Source organism: Macaca fascicularis, chromosome 11, assembly GCF_037993035.2.
Source record: "Macaca fascicularis isolate 582-1 chromosome 11, T2T-MFA8v1.1".
Lineage (NCBI taxonomy): Eukaryota > Metazoa > Chordata > Mammalia > Primates > Cercopithecidae > Macaca > Macaca fascicularis.
This window is the reverse complement of record NC_088385.1, coordinates 118,731,258-118,747,086: the sequence shown is the minus strand read 5'-3', so window position 1 is coordinate 118,747,086 and position 15,829 is coordinate 118,731,258. Positions and strand designations below refer to the sequence as shown.

General features: G+C 43.7%; 1 protein-coding gene across 8 annotated transcripts in view; it reads right to left on the bottom strand.

The window, feature by feature from the left end:
- The window catches only part of MAPKAPK5 (MAPK activated protein kinase 5), a 51,390-nt gene that overhangs the window by 30,351 nt on the left and 5,210 nt on the right, over nucleotides 1-15,829 (bottom strand). The gene's annotated exons all lie outside the window — the stretch shown is intronic.

Genomic DNA, 15,829 nt, shown 5'->3' with positions numbered 1-15,829 from the left:
CATTATTGGAATAACTGAATAAACTGAGACTTCAAAGTTCAAAAAAAATAGCAATTAATCAATATCATAGTAACCATCTAATTTCCAACAGCACCATTTTGTGTACAGATATATTGTGTCATATTCATTATGTAAGTATATTTCTGATATAAATAACTTTCAACAGTTTAAGATAGAGCCTCTACAGTTTAATGAAAGTTGTAATGGAATTCCTGGCTAACTATTACATGTTAGCTTCTGTTGCCATATGCTTTTAGATAAAAAAGAATTTAATTAATTAATTCATTCACTCACTCATTTATTATAAGAGACAGGGTCTCAGCCAGGCTCACGCCTGTAATCCCAGCACTTTGGGAGGCCGAGGCAGGCAGATCATGAGGTCAAGAGATCGAGACCATCCTGGCCAACATGGTGAAACACCATGTCTACTAAAAAATACAAAAATTAGGCCGGGCGCGGTGGCTCAAGCCTGTAATCCCAGCCCTTTGGGAGGCTGAGACGGGCGGATCACGAGGTCAGGAGATCGAGACCATCCTGGCTAACACGGTGAAACCCCGTCTCTACTAAAAAAATACAAAAAACTAGCCGGGCGAGGTGGTGGGCGCCTGTAGTCCCAGCTACTCCGGAGGCTGAGGCAGGAGAATGGCGTGAACCCGGGAGGCGGAGCTTGCAGTGAGCCGAGATTGCGCCACTGCACTCCAGCCTGGGCGACAGAGCGAGACTCCATTTCAAAAAAAAAAATTAGCTGGGCATGGTGGCACGCGACTGCAGTCCCAGCTACTCGGGAGGCTGAGGCAGGAGAACTGCTTGAACCCATGAGGCGGAGACTGCAGTGAGCTGAGATTGTGCCACTGCACTCCAGCCTGGCAACAGAGCAAGACTCCATCTCAAAAAAAAAAAAAAAAAAAAAAGACGGCCTCACTCTGTCACCCAGGCTGGAGAGCAGCGGTGTGATCATTTCTCACTGCAGCCTTGAACTCCTGGGCTCAAATGATCCTACCACCTCAGCCTCCCAAGTAGCTAGGAAAACAAGCGCACACCACAACATGTGGCTAATTTTTTTCTTTTTTCTTTTTTTAGAGATAGGGTCTTGCTATGTTGCCCAGGTTGGTTTCAAACTCCTGACTTCAAGCAATCCTCCTGCCTCAGCCTCCCGAATAGCTGGGGTTATAGGCAAGAAAGTCATATATTTATTTTTTCTTTGTTTATTTTTGTGTGTGTGTGAGATGGAGTCTCGCTCTGTCGCCCAGGCTGGAGTGCAGTGGTGTGATCTCGGCTCACTGCAAGCTCCACCTCCAGGGTTCATGCCATTCTCCTGCCTCAGCCTCCCGAGTAGCTGGGACTACAGGTGCCTGCCACCACACCCAGCTAATTTTTTGTATTTTTAGTAGAGATGGGGCTTCACCGTGTTAGCCAAGATGGTCTCGATCTCCTGACCTCATGATCCGCCCACCTCGGCCTCCCAAAGTGCTGGAATTACAGGCGTGAGCCACCGCGCCCGGCCGAAAGTCATATATTTAAATTGTGATAGTCTAAAATTCATTTTTGCAGGGTTCCACAGGTAAAACAGGAAACCAGCTGCAGACCTTAAGAAAGTCAAAATCCTGCCAGGCGCGGTGGCTCATGCCTGTAATCATAGCACTTTGGGAGGCCAAGGTGGGAGGATCACCTGAGGTGGGAGTTCAAAACCAGCCTGACCAACATGGAGAAACCCTATCTCTTCTAAAAATACAAAATTAGCCAGGCGTGGTGGCGCATGCCTGTAATCCCAGCTACTTAGGAGGCTGAGGCAGGAGAGTCGCTTGAACCCAGGAGACGGAGGTTGCTGTGGGCCAAGATCACGCCATTGCACTCCAGCGTGGGCGACAAGAGTGAAACGCCATCTCAAAAAAAAAAAAAAAAAAAATCAAAATCCGTAAGACTTTTACATTGTTTTGTTGCAATGAAAATCTGATAGACAGGCCGGGCGCGGTGGCTCAAGCCTGTAATCCCAGCACTTTGGGAGGCCGAGGCGGGCGGATCACGAGGTCAGGAGATCGAGACCATCCTGGCTAACACGGTGAAACCCCGTCTCTACTAAAAATACAAAAAACTAGCCGGGCGCGGTGGCGAGCGCCTGTAGTCCCAGCTACTCGGGAGGCTGAGGCAGGAGAATGGCGTAAACCCGGGAGGCGGAGCTTGCAGTGAGCTGAGATCCGGCCACCGCACTCCAGCCTGGGTGACAGAGCAAGACTCCGTCTCAAAAAAAAAAAAAAAAAAAAGAAAGAAAATCTGATAGACCATATGTAGCACAAGAATCCTGCTTGCTAGTATAAAGGAATAGGATATTTGCTCATGTAATACATACTCATTGTTCATGTAATACATACTCACTGAGCAGCTAAGTTCAGACACGAAAACAAGGCCTCTACCCAGTGAATGTGCCAGGCTTGGAAAGTCTTCATGTCTACCCCTGTGTCCAATTATTGGTAAAGGTTCTCAACATACGGTAAATAACTATGGAATAAATGACTAGAAAGGAATTAATCCCTAGGAGGGCAGACTAAAGCCCTATGATGAAGGGATATTGAGTTAGGAGGACCCAGCAAGATCGCTACACAAACTCCCTTCTGAAAAACTGTGCATCAGGGTTATGGAGCTTGTCAAGCTCACATAGTGAGTTATGGGCACTATCAAGGTTATATAATCTATGGATCTGGTATCCTCTACCATCCCCTATCCCAAGCACCTTTCAATCTATTAAGGGTAACTGCCCAGGCCCTAGCATAAAGATTAGGAACAAGTACTGCCCAATCAGAGAGGTCCTAAGCTCCATCTTCACTCACCACCTCCTAAACAGAACTCAAACCTACCCATTAACCTGCCTACTTTCTTCACTTATCTGCTGCATGACCTGTTTGACTTAGGAGTGTCTGACGAGACCCAGGGGAATAGAGTAGTGGGAAGGAGGGAGTTGAAGCAGAATTTAAGCATCGTGGTGAAAACTGTTCCACTCAACTAATGGAATCATACACTCACAGGAGACTATGGAAAATAAGATTTGTTCTACTGAACTATTCATTATAATCAGAGTTTATATGCCCAACCCCTTGGATGTAAAAATAAGTTGACCAAATTCTCCACTGTACTTATTTTTTTGTTTTTTTAGACGGAGTCTTGCTCTGTTGCCCAGGCTGGAGTGCAATGGTGTGATCTGGTCTCACCACCTCCCGAGTTCAAGCAATTCTCCTGCCTCAGCCTACCAAGTAGCTGGGATTACAGGCTTGCACCATCGCACCCAGCTAATTTTTGTACTTTTAGTAGAGACAGGGTTTCACCATGTTGGCCAGGGTGGTCTCGAACTCCTGATCTAAGGTGATCTGCCCACCTCGGCCTCCCAAAGTGCTGGGATTACAGGTGTGGAAATTCTTGTATTCACAGCATGAAGTGGTAGGCAATTCCTCACCACAACGCAAAAGTTAAAAATTAAAATTGTCAAAAAGAACTATTTTAATACAGTGTAAATCAAACAAACTGAGAAGTACAGATTCTTGAAAAATCTGCTAGAGATTCAGGTAAAAATAGTAAGCTTTCTAGCCTAGGATCCTGCCATCCTTCTACCCCTCTATCCCCACTGCTTACAGCATAGTCAGGTGGTGACAATGCTAGTTTTCCCAGCATGGGGCCAGCTATGAAAATCAGCAGTTCTGCTGCTCTAGGGGGTGGACTCAATTTGGGGTGAGGAAGAAAATTCACAGATCTGCCAGCTAAAAGTTGTGAATGTGGATGGAAATGAATAGCTTTGGCAGTGGTCCTTGTTAGATGGGCAGAACATCCAGAGATTTAATGGGAAAATCCTGAAACAGAGCCATAGAAAGGCTGAGATTAAGCTCTTCACATGACCATCACTGACTAGGAAATTATACCTAAGAGAACCAGGAAAAACTGAAAACCTAAGGAGACTTTAGAGCCAGTTGCAATTTTTTAGAGTTTCTCCAAACCCACATACAAATTGACCGGGCGGGGGGGTATAGCTCAGCAGTAGAGCATTTGACTGTAAGTAGATCAGGATAGGGTAAAAGCCTCAGGGGCTGAAAGTATTTGAGAACCTCTGCCCAAATCACTGGCTGACAACTAAGTTAAACAGATACAGGGACAACCCACCAAAAGCCAGGCTAGGAAGAAAATAATGAAAAAATTTTTTTTTCTTTTGAGACGGAGTTTCGCTCTCGTTGCCCAGGCTGGAGTGCAGTGGCGCCACCTTGGCTCATTGCAACCTCCACCTCCCGGGTTTAAGTGATTCTCCTGCCTCAGCCTCCCAAGTAGCTGGGATTCGCTGGGCACAGTGACTCACGCCTATAATCCCAGCACTTTAAGAGGCTGAGGCGGGTGGATCACCCGAGGTCAGGAGTTCGAGACCAGCCTGACCAACATGGTGAAACCCTGTCTCTACTAAAAATACAAAATTAGCTGGGCATGGTGGTGTGTGCCTGTAATCTCAGCTACTCGGGAGGCTGAGGCAGGAGAATCGCTTGAACCAGGGAGGCAGAGGTTGCAGTGAGCTGAGATCATGCCATTGCACTCTAGCCTGGGCAACAAGAGTGAAACTCAGTCTCAAAAAAAAAAAAAAAAAAAAGAAAAAGAAAAAAGAAAGTGCTGGAATAACAGGCGTAGGACACTGAGTCCAGCTGAAAATAAAAATTTTTAAATTGACCGGGTACAGTGGCTCACACTTGTAATCCCAGCACTTGGGAGGCCAAGGCGGGAGGATCATGAGGTCAAGAGTTTGAGACCAGCTTGAAACCCCATCTCTACTGAGAATACAAAAAAGCTGGGCATGGTGGCAGGCGCCTGTAATCCCAGCTACGTGGGAGGCTGAGGCAGGAGAATCGCTTGAACTTGGGAAGTGGAGGTTGCAGTGAGCCAAGATTGCGCCACTGCACTCCAGCCTAGTGACAAAAAATAATAATAATAATTTAAAACTAGGCAGAGACATTAGCACACCAAAGGAAAAATAGATTCTGGTTTAATTCTAAGCAATTAACTATAAACAGAACAAGCCACAGGGGGGAAAACTCAGAATCCAGAGTTGCTACAATGTATTATCTGAATGTCCAGTTTTCAACCAAAATTAGTAGACTTGTAAAAACCAGGAAAGTGTCACCCAAGTTCAGGAAAAAGAGAAATCAATAGCATCCGTCTCTGATTGGATGCAGATACTACATTGAGCAAATAGTTGCGCTTAAAAGCAACTATTTTAAATGTCCACAGAATTAAAGAAAACCGATGACAAAGTAAAAAAAAAAAAAAAAAATGGAGATTTTCAGCAGAGAAACAGAAAAAATGAGGAGGAACCACATGGAAATTCTAGAGTTAAAAATTATAATGACTGGCATGAAAAACTGATTAGAGGTGCTCAACAGGCTGAGCGCGGTGGCTCACGCCTGTAATCCCAACACTTTAGGAGGCCAAGGCGGGTGGATCACGACATGAGGAGTTCGAGACTAGCCTGGCCAACACAGTGAAACCCTGTCTCTACTAAAAATACAAAAATTAGACAGGCGCAGTAGCAGGTGCTGTAATCCCAGCTACTCAGGAGGCTGGGGCAGGAGAATTGCTTGAACCCAGGAGGTGGAGGTTGCGTGAGCTGTGATCACACCACTGCACTCCAGCCTGGGTGACAGAGCAAGACTCTGTCTTGAAAAAAAAAAAAAAAAGAGGTGCTCAACAAATTTTCAGGTGACAGAATAATTAGTGAACATGAAAATACATAGAAAGAAATTATCAAATCCAAAGAATAGACAGAAAAAAGATTAAAGAAAAATGAGACCTATAGAATAATGTCAAGCATTCCAACATATGGGTAACGGGAGAGCCAAAGAGCGGTGAAGATGGGGGAGGTGGGAATATTTGAAGAACAGGCAAAAGCTTCCCCAACTTGATGAACAGTAATAACCTATGGTCTCCAAGAAGCTCAACAAACTCTAAATAAGATAAACACAAAAAGAACCACACCTAGATATATCACAGTCAAAACACTGAAAGACAAGACTGGGTGCAGTGGCTCATGCCTGTAATCCCAGCACTTCGGAAGGCTATGGCACGAGGATCACTTAAAAGTCAGGAGTTTGAGAATAGCCTGGGCAACATGGCAAAACCCCGTCTCTACAAAAAATACAAAAATTAGCCTGGTGTAGTGGTGCATGCCTGTGCCTGTGGTCCCAGCTACTGGGGAGGCTGAGGTAGGAGGGTTGCTTGAGACCCGAAGATCAAGGTTGCAGTGAGCGGAGATCATGCCACTGCATCCAGCCTGGGCAACAGAGCGAGACCCTGTCTCTCTCTCTCTCTCTCTCTCTCTCTCTCTCTCACACACACACACACACACACACACACATACACAAAACCACTGAAAGAGAAAGAGAAAATAATGTAAGCATGACGGAAAAAATGGCAAATCATGGACAGCAATATAAATAATGGCTGACTTTTCATCAGAAACAATGGAAGCCAGAAGACAGTAGAATCACATAATGAAAGTATTGAAAGAAAAAACTGTCAAGCATAAATTCTACATTGAACAAAATTATCCTTCAAAAATTAACAGTGAAATAAAGGCATTATCAAATAAATAAACACTGAAAGAATTCACTGCTAGTAGACTTGGCCTACAAGAATTACCAAAGGAAGTCCTTTGTCGAGAATGGCAATGCTACTGTATGAAAACTTGGATCAGGCCGGGCACAGTGGCTCACGTCTGTAATCCTAGCACTTTGGTAGGCCAAGGTCGGGGGGGATCACATTAGGACATGAGTTCAAGACCAGCCTGGCCAACATGGCGAAACCCCATCTCTACTAAAAATACAAAAAAAAAAAAAAAAAGGCATGGTGGCACACACCTGTAATCCCAGCTACTACGGAGGGTGAGGAAGGAGAACTGCTTGAACCCGGGAGGTGGAGGTTGCAGTGAGCCAAGATCATACCACTGAACTTTAGCCTAAGCGATGGGAGCGAGGCTCCATCTCAAAAAAGAAAAGAAAAAAGAAAACTTGGATAGACAAGAAGGAACAGAAAATACTAGAACAGGTAAACATGGGAAAAAATTATTTTCTTCTCTTAATTTCATAAATATACATAAGATAGGTTACAACATATAAAGATATGCATGACAATAAGAACACAAGGGAGAAAGGAGGAAATAGAGCTACTTTGGAGCAAAGGCACTGTATCTTACCAGACTTTAGTCAATTTTAACCCAAAGTAAGACTGTGATAAATTAAAGATGTATATTATAATCCTCATAAAAGTATTTCAAAAATACATATCTAGAAAATCAACAGAGAAATTACATCAGATAGTAACTTGGATCAAGAGGGAAAAAATGAAGAATAACAAAAATGGTAAATATACTGTAAGTCCACATAAAAGGCTGTAAATATATTTTACTCCTTTCTCTTATTTAAAACACGTAAGATTTAACTACATAAACAAATAACTACAACACTGTATTTTCTGGTTTGTAATATCTATATACATAATACACAGACAACAGCAACACAAAAGAAGAGGGAGAAGGCTGAGCGCAGTGGCTCACGCCTGTAAGCCCAGCACTTTGGGAAGCCAAGGCAGGTGGATCACCTGAGGTCAGGAGTTTGAGACCAGCCTGGCCAACATGGTGAAATTCCATCTCTACTAAAAATACAAAAATTAGCCAAGCATGGTGGTGCACACTTGTAATTCCAGCTACTCAGGAGGCTGAGATGGGAGAATCACTTGAACCTGGGAGGCAGAGGTTGCAGTGAGCCGAGATCGTGCCACTGCACTCCAGCCTGGATAGACAGAGTGAGACTCTGTCTCAAAAAAAAAAAGAAAAGAAAAAAAAAAAAAAAGAAGAGGGAGACACTGGAGCTAAACTGGAGCATTTTCTATAAAACTGAAACTATTAGTATTAATTTAAAGTTAGTCTTCATCTGAAATGGCTTATGATAGGCCATATTCTAGATCATAAAAGAAATCTAAATAAATTGAAAATAAATTATATGAAGTTCCCCAACAACCATGGAATTAAGCTAGAAATGAATAGAAGGAAACTTGGGAAATCCATACATATTTAGAAATTAAACAACATGACTGGACACGGTGGCTCATGCCTGTAATCCCAGCACTTTGGGAGGCGGAGGCGGGCAGATCACCTGAGGTTGGGAGTTCGAGACCAGCCTGATCAACATGGAGAAACCCAGTCTCATACTAAAAGTACAAAATTAGCTGGGCGTGGTGGCGTATGCCTGTAATCCCAGCTACTCGGGAGGTTGAGGTAGGAGAATCACTTGAACCTGGGAGGCAGAGGTTGCGGTGAACAAAGATCACGTCATTGCACTCCAGCCTGGGCAACAAGAGTGAAACTCCATCTCAAGAAAAAAAAAAAAGAAAGAAAGAAATTAAACAATGCTTTTTTTTTTTTTTTTTGAGATGGAGTCTTGCTTTGTTTCCAGGCTGGAGTACAGTGGCACGATCTCAGCTCACTGCAATCTCCACCTCCCAGGTTCAAGCAATTCTTCTGCCTCAGCCTCCCAAGTAGCTAGGACTACAGGTGCACACCACCACGCCCAGCTAATTTTTGTATTTTTAGTAGAGACAGGCTAAATTCTACATTGAACAAAATTATCCTTCAAAAATTAACAGTGAAATAAAGGCATTATCAAATAAATATTGGCCAGGCTGGTCTCGAACTCCTGACCTCGTGATCTGCCTGCCTCGGCCTCCCAAAGTGCTGGGATTACAGGCGTGAGCCACTGCACCGGGCCTAAACAACACACTTTTAAATAACCAGGAGGTCAAAGAAGATTTAACATGAGATATTAGAAAATATTTTATCTCAATGAAAATGCAAACACAATTTGCCAAAAATAATGAGATGAAGTTGAAGTGGTGCTGAAACAAATTTATAGCTGTAAATGCCTACATTAGAAAAGATCACAATCACTAACCTAACCTTCTACCTTTAAAATGTAGAAAAAGAGCAGACTATACTCAAAGCAAGCAGAAAGAAGAAAATAATAAAGATTTGAGCAGAAAGCCATAAAATAGAATACAGAAAAATAGAGAAAATCAATGAAAACCAAAAGGTGATTATTTGAAAAGATCAACAAAGTTAACAAACCTTTAGCTGAACTGACCAATTAAAAAAAAGGGGAGGACACAAATTATTAATATTAGAAATGAAAGAGGGAACATCACAACTGACTTTATAGAAATCAAAGTATTAAAAGGGGAAACCATGAACAACTTTATGCCAACAAATTAGAGCACCAGATAAAATGGACAAATATCTAGAAAGACAGAAATTACCAAAACTCACTCAAGAAGAAAGAGAAAACCTGAATAGACCCATAACAAGTAAAAAAAAAAAAAAAAAAAAAAAAAACTGAATTAATAACTGAGTATCTTCCCATGAAACAAAGTCTAAGCCCATGGGTTTCAGTGGTAAATACTACACATTTGTAGGGTTTCTCAACCTCAGCATCACTGACATCTTGAGCCAGAGAGTTCTCGGTTGTGGGGTTGCCTTTGCCTTTTAGGATGTTCCGTAGCATTCCTTCCCTCTACCCACTAGGTGCCAGAAGCACTCGCCACCAGCTGTGATAACTAAAAATTTCTCCAGATGTTACCAAATGTCTTCCAAGAGGTAAAATCCCTGCCCCTTCCATTGAGAATCACATATTTAAAGAAATCATGTATTCCAAACTTTGGCCTCCCAAAGTACTGGGATTATAGATATGAGTCACCACACCTGGCTGTAAAACACCCTTTTATTTCATATTGAAAATCATTACTGGCTGGGCGTGGTGGCTCATGCCTGTAATCCCGGCACTTTGGGAGGCCGAGGCAGGTGGATCACGAGGTCAAGAGACGAGACCACCTGGCCAACATGGTGAAATCCCATCTTCACTAAAAATACAAAAACTAGCTGGGCATGGTGGCACGTGCCTGTAGTCCCAGTTACTTGGGAGGCCAAGACAGAAGAATCGCTTGAACCAGGGAGGCAGAGGTTGTAGTGAGCCGAGATTGTGCCACTGCACTCCACTCCAGCCTGGCAGCAGAGCGAGACTCTGTCTCAAAAAAAAAAAAAAAGAAAGAAAGAAAAGAAAATCTTTTCTACATTCATAGTAATGATCCAATAGAGGAGGGTATACTTTCTAACTTATTCTATAAAGCTAGCATTACATTCATACCAAAACCAGAAAAAGGCATCACAAGAAAATATCTATCATGAATATAGATTTAACAATCCTCAACAAAATATTAACAAACTGAAACCGGCCACATGTAAAAATGATTCTACACCAGATAAGTGGGTCTAAGTGGGGTTTATACCAGGAATGCAAGATTGGCTTAATATCTGAAAATCAAGTAATATTACCATATACTACATTAAGAATACAAAACAAAAACCACGTAATTAACTCAATAGATGAAGGAATAATATTTAATAGAAACTCAACACCCATTCCTGATAAAAACTGTCAGCCAGGCCAGGCATAGTGGCTCAAGCCTGTAATCCCAGCACTTTGGAGGCCGAGGCGGGTGGATCACCAGAGGTCAGGAATTTGAGACCAGCCTGACCAGCAAGGTGAAACCCCGTCTCTACTAAACAGATGAAAAATTAGCCATAGAGACATGGGTCCCACTATATTGCCCAGGCTGGTCTCCAGCTCTGGAGCTCAAGCAGTTGTCCCACTTTGGCCTTCCGAAGTGCTGGAATTATAGGCATGAGCCACCACGACTGGTTGTGAAATATACTTTTTTTTTTTTTTTTTTCTGAGATGGAGTCTTGCTCTGTTGACCAGGCTGGAGTGCAGTGGCATAATCTCAGCTCACTGCAACCTCTGCCTCCCAGGTTCAAGCAGTTCTCCTGCCTTAGCCTCCCGAGTAACTGGGATTACTGGTGTGTGCCAGCGTGCCCAGCTAATTTTTGTATTTTTAATAGAGACGGGGTTTCACCATATTGGCCAGTCTGGTCTCGAACTCTTGACCTTGTGATCTGCCTGCATCCCAAAGTGCTGGGATTACAGGCATGAGCAACTGTGCCTGGCCAAAATAACCTTTTATTTCATATTGAAGATGCAGCTTTTATGTGGGTGCAAGAGTGCTATAAGAAAGGCATACCTGGCCGGGCGCGGTGGCTCACGCCTGTAATCCCAGCACTTTGGGAGGCCGAGACAGGCGGATCATGAGGTCAGGAGATCGAGACCATCCTGGCTAACACGGTGAAACCCCGTCTCTACTAAAAAGAAGTACAAAAAACTAGCCGGGCGAGGTGGCGGGCGCCTGTAGTCCCAGCTACTCGGGAGGCTGAGGCGGGAGAATGGCGTAAACCCGGGAGGCGGAGCTTGCAGTGAGCGGAGATCCGGCCACTGCACTCCAGCCTGGGCGACAGAGCGAGACTCCGTCTCAAAAAAAAAAAAAAAAAAAAGAAAGGCATACCTATAGCCTCTAATATTTTTCGAGAAAAATCAGTCATTGTGTCTTAAAGCAAAAGGAAGGTAAAGGATCTAAAGTTGGAGAATTTAATGCCAACAAAGAATGGCTTGATAATTGTAGAGAAGTTTGGCTTAAAAAATGTCAGAGTTAAAGGAGAAACAACTTCTGCTGACTAGGAGGTTGCAAACAAATTCCCAGATGCCATTAAGAAAATCATTGAGGAGCCGGGCGCGGTGGCTCACGCCTGTAATCCCAGCACTTTGGGAGGCCGAGGCGGGCGGATCACAAGGTCAGGAGATCGAGACCACGGTGAAACCCCGTCTCTACTAAAAATACAAAAAATTAGTCGGGCGCGGTTGTGGGCGCCTGTAGTCCCAGCTACTCGGGAGGCTGAGGCAGGAGAATGGCGTGAACCCGGGAGGCGGAGCTTGCAGTGAGCCGAGATCGCGCCACTGCACTCCAGCCTGGGCGACAGAGCGAGACTCCGTCTCAAAAAAAAAAAAAAAAAAAAAAAAATCATTGAGGAAAAAGGATATCTGCTTGAATGGGTTTTTAATGCAGACAAAAATGCCCTATTCTGGGGAAAACAATGCCACAAAGGACATTTTTTAGTAAGGAAGAGCAGTGAGTGCCAGGATTTAAGGCAGGAAGAGCTAGGTTAACTTCTGTTTTGTGTAAATGCAGTCAAGTTTATGATCAGGACTACCCTTGTCTATAAAGCTGCTAACCTCTGAGCCTTGAAGGGAGAAGATAAAACACCGCTGCCAGTCTGTTTATATCAAAAGAAAGCCTGGATAATGAGAACGCATTTTCTCTTTTTTTTTTTTTTTGAGATGGAGTCTTGCTCTGTGGCCCAGGTTGGAGTGCAGTGGCGTGATCTCGGCTCTCTGCAAGCTCTGCCTCCTGGGTTCACGCCATTCTCCTGCCTCAGCCTCCCGAATAGCTGGGATTACAGGTGCCCGCCACCACACCCAGCTAATTTTTTGTATTTTTAGTAGAGACAGGGTTTCAGCTTGTTGGCCAGGCTGGTCTCAAACTTGTGACCTCAAGTGATCTGCCTGCCTCGGCCTCCCAAAGTGCTGGGATTACAGGCGTGAGCCACGGTTCCCGGCCAGGACTGCCTTTTAAAGTTCTTTTGATACAATGCCTGTGGCCACCCAGAATCCCATGAGTTCAACACTAGGCTTTGAAGTGGTCCGCTTGTCCAGAAACAGTGTCTCTAATTCAGCCTCTAGATCAGGAGGTTGTAAGGACTTTTTTTTTTTTTTTTTTTTTTTTTTTTTAAGAAAGAGTCTGGCTCTGTCGCCCAGGCTGGAGTGCAGTGGGGTGATCTCGGCTTATTGCAACCTCTGCCTCCCAGGTTCAAGCAATTATCATGCCTCAGCCTCTCGAGTAGCTGGAATTACAGGCACGCACCATGATGCCTGGCTAATTTTTGTATTTTTTTTTTTTTTTTGAGACGGAGTCTCGCTCTGTCACCCAGGCTGGAGTGCAGTGGCCGGATCTCAGCTCACTGCAAGCTCCTCCTCTCGACTTCACGCCATTCTCCTGCCTCAGCCTCCCGAGTAGCTGGGACTACAGGCACCCGCCACTTCTCCCGGCTAGTTTTTTGTATTTTTTAGTAGAGACGGGGTTTCACCGTATTAGCCAGGATGGTCTCGATCTCCTGATCTCATGATCCGCCCGTCTCGGCCTCCCAAAGTGCTGGGATTACAGGCTTGAGCCACCGCGCCCGGCCTAATTTTTGTATTTTTAGCAGAGATGGGGTTTCACCATTTTGCCCAGGTTGGTCTCGAACTCCTGGCCTCAAGTGATCTGCCCGCCTTGGCCTCCCAAAGTGCTGGGATTACAGGCTTGAGCCACTGCACCTGGTCCAGGACTTTCAAGACTAATTATTGGGATACTCTGGAAAAGACTGTTAACACCAAGGAAGAGAATCCTGATAGTACGTCATGAAAGTCTAGAGGGATTACACCACGGAAGATGCCATTGTTATAGAAAAAGCTGTGGAAGCCATCAAGCCTGAAACAATAAATTCCTGGTGGAGAAAACTCTGTCCAGATGTGCATGACTTCATAGGATTTATGACAGCTGGTTAAGGAAATCATGAAAGAGATTGTGGATATGGCAAAAAAGGTGAAGGGTGAAGAGTTTTAAGGTACAGATCTTGGAGAAATTCAAGAGCTAATAGACACCACACCTGAGGAATTAATAGAAGATGACTTGATGGAGATGAGTGCTTCTGTGCCAGACAGTAAGGAATAAGATGTACAAGAAACAGGGGCAGGAAAAAATTGACATTAGACAATTTGCCAGAAGGGTTCCAATTATTCAAGACTTCCTTTGGCTTTGTTTATGGAATATGGAATGGACCCTTCTATAATACTGGCACTGAAATGAAAGCGAATGGTGGAAGAAGGATTAGCATTGTATAGAAATGTTTTTAGAGAAATGGAAAAGCAAAAAAGTCAGACAGAAATGAGGATGTATTTTTGTAATGTTAACACCAGATGTGCCTGCCTCTCCTGCCCTCCTTTCCATGCCCTTCACCTCTTCTACCTCTGCTACCCCGAGACAGCAAGACCAACCAACTCCTTTCTTTCCCTCAGTCTGCTCATCCTGAAGATGGGTGAAGATTTTTATGATGATACACTTCTACTTAATGAGTAGCAAATATGTTTTCTCTTACGATTTTCTTAATAACATTTTTTCTCTCTTACTCTATTGTAACAATATAGTATGCAATACATATATAAAATATGTGTTAATTGACTTTCTGTTGTCAATCTGGTTAACAGGTTATTAGTAGTTAAATTTTGGGGGAGTCAGAAGTTATATGCAGATTTTTGACTGCCCATGGTATCAGTGCCCTTAACCCTCACATTGTTCAAGGGTCAAGTATATTATCTTGTCCATGAACGTAGTAGAGCTCCCCATTTCTTTAGGGCTTCTTCAGTTTCTCTAAGCAGTGTTTTCTAGTTTCCAGTGTATATAAATCTATAAATCTTGCCCTTTGATAAATTTATTCCTTTTTTTTTTTTTTTTTTTTGACAGAGTTGCACTCTGTCTCGCAGACTTAAGTGCAGTGGTGCAGTCTTGGCTCATGTCAACCTTTGTCTCCTGGGTTCAAGTGATTTCTCCTGCCTCAGCCTCCTGAGTATTTGGGATTACAGGCTCGCTCCACCATGCCTGGCTAATTTTTGTATTTTCAGTAGAGACAGGGTTTCACCGTGTTGGCCAGGCTGATCTTGAACTCCTGACCTCAGGCAATCCACCTGCCTTGGCCTCCCAAAGTGCTGGGATTACAGGCAAGAGCCACCGCGCCCAGCCTGATAAATTTATTCCTATTTTCTTCTTCACGCCTGTAATCCCAGCACTTTGGGAGGCCGAGATGGTCAGATCACGAGGTCAGGAGATCGAGAACATCCTGGCTAACATGGTGAAACCCTGTCTCTACTAAAAAAAACCCAAATAATTAGCCGGGCGTGGTGGCAGGCGCCTGTAGTCCCGGTTATTCAGGAGGCTGAGGCAGGAGAATGGTGCGAACCCGGGAGGCGGAGCTTACAGTGAGCCGAGATCGTGCCACTGTACTCTGGCCTGGGCAACAGAGCAAGACTCTGTCTCAAAAAAAAAAACAACAAAAAAACAAAAAGAATGGAATTGTTTTCTTCATTTCATTTTTGGATTGTTTGTCGCTAGTGTATGGAAATACAGTTGATTTCTGTACATTGATTTTGTATTTTGTATCCTTAGTATATTTGCATACCAGTTCTTATAGATCCCTTAGGATTTTCTACGTATAAAACAAAATTTTTTTGTTTTGAGATGGAGTCTCTGTCTGTTGCCCAGACTGGAGTGCAGTGGTGTGATCTCAGCTTACTGCACCCTCTGCCTTCCAAGTTCAAGCAATTCTTCTGTCTCAGCCTCCTGAGTAGCTGGGACTACAGGTGCCTACCACCAAGCCCAGCTAATTTTTCATCTGTTTAGTAGAGACGGGGTTTCACCTTGCTGGTCAGGCTGGTCTCAAATTCCTGACCTCTGGTGATCCACCCGCCTCGGCCTCCAAAGTGCTGGGATTACAGGCTTGAGCCACTATGCCTGGCCTGGCTGACAGTTTTTATCAGGAATGGGTGTTGAGTTTCTATTAAATATTATTCCTTCATCTATTAATTACATGGTTTTTGTTTTGTATTCTTAATGTAGTATATGGTAATATTACTTGATTTTCAGATATTAAGCCAATCTTGCATTCCTGGTATAAACCCCACTTAGACCCACTTATCTGGTGTAGAATCATTTTTACATGTGGCCGGTTTCAGTTTGTTAATATTTTGTTGAGGATTGTTAAATCTATATTCATGATAGATATTTT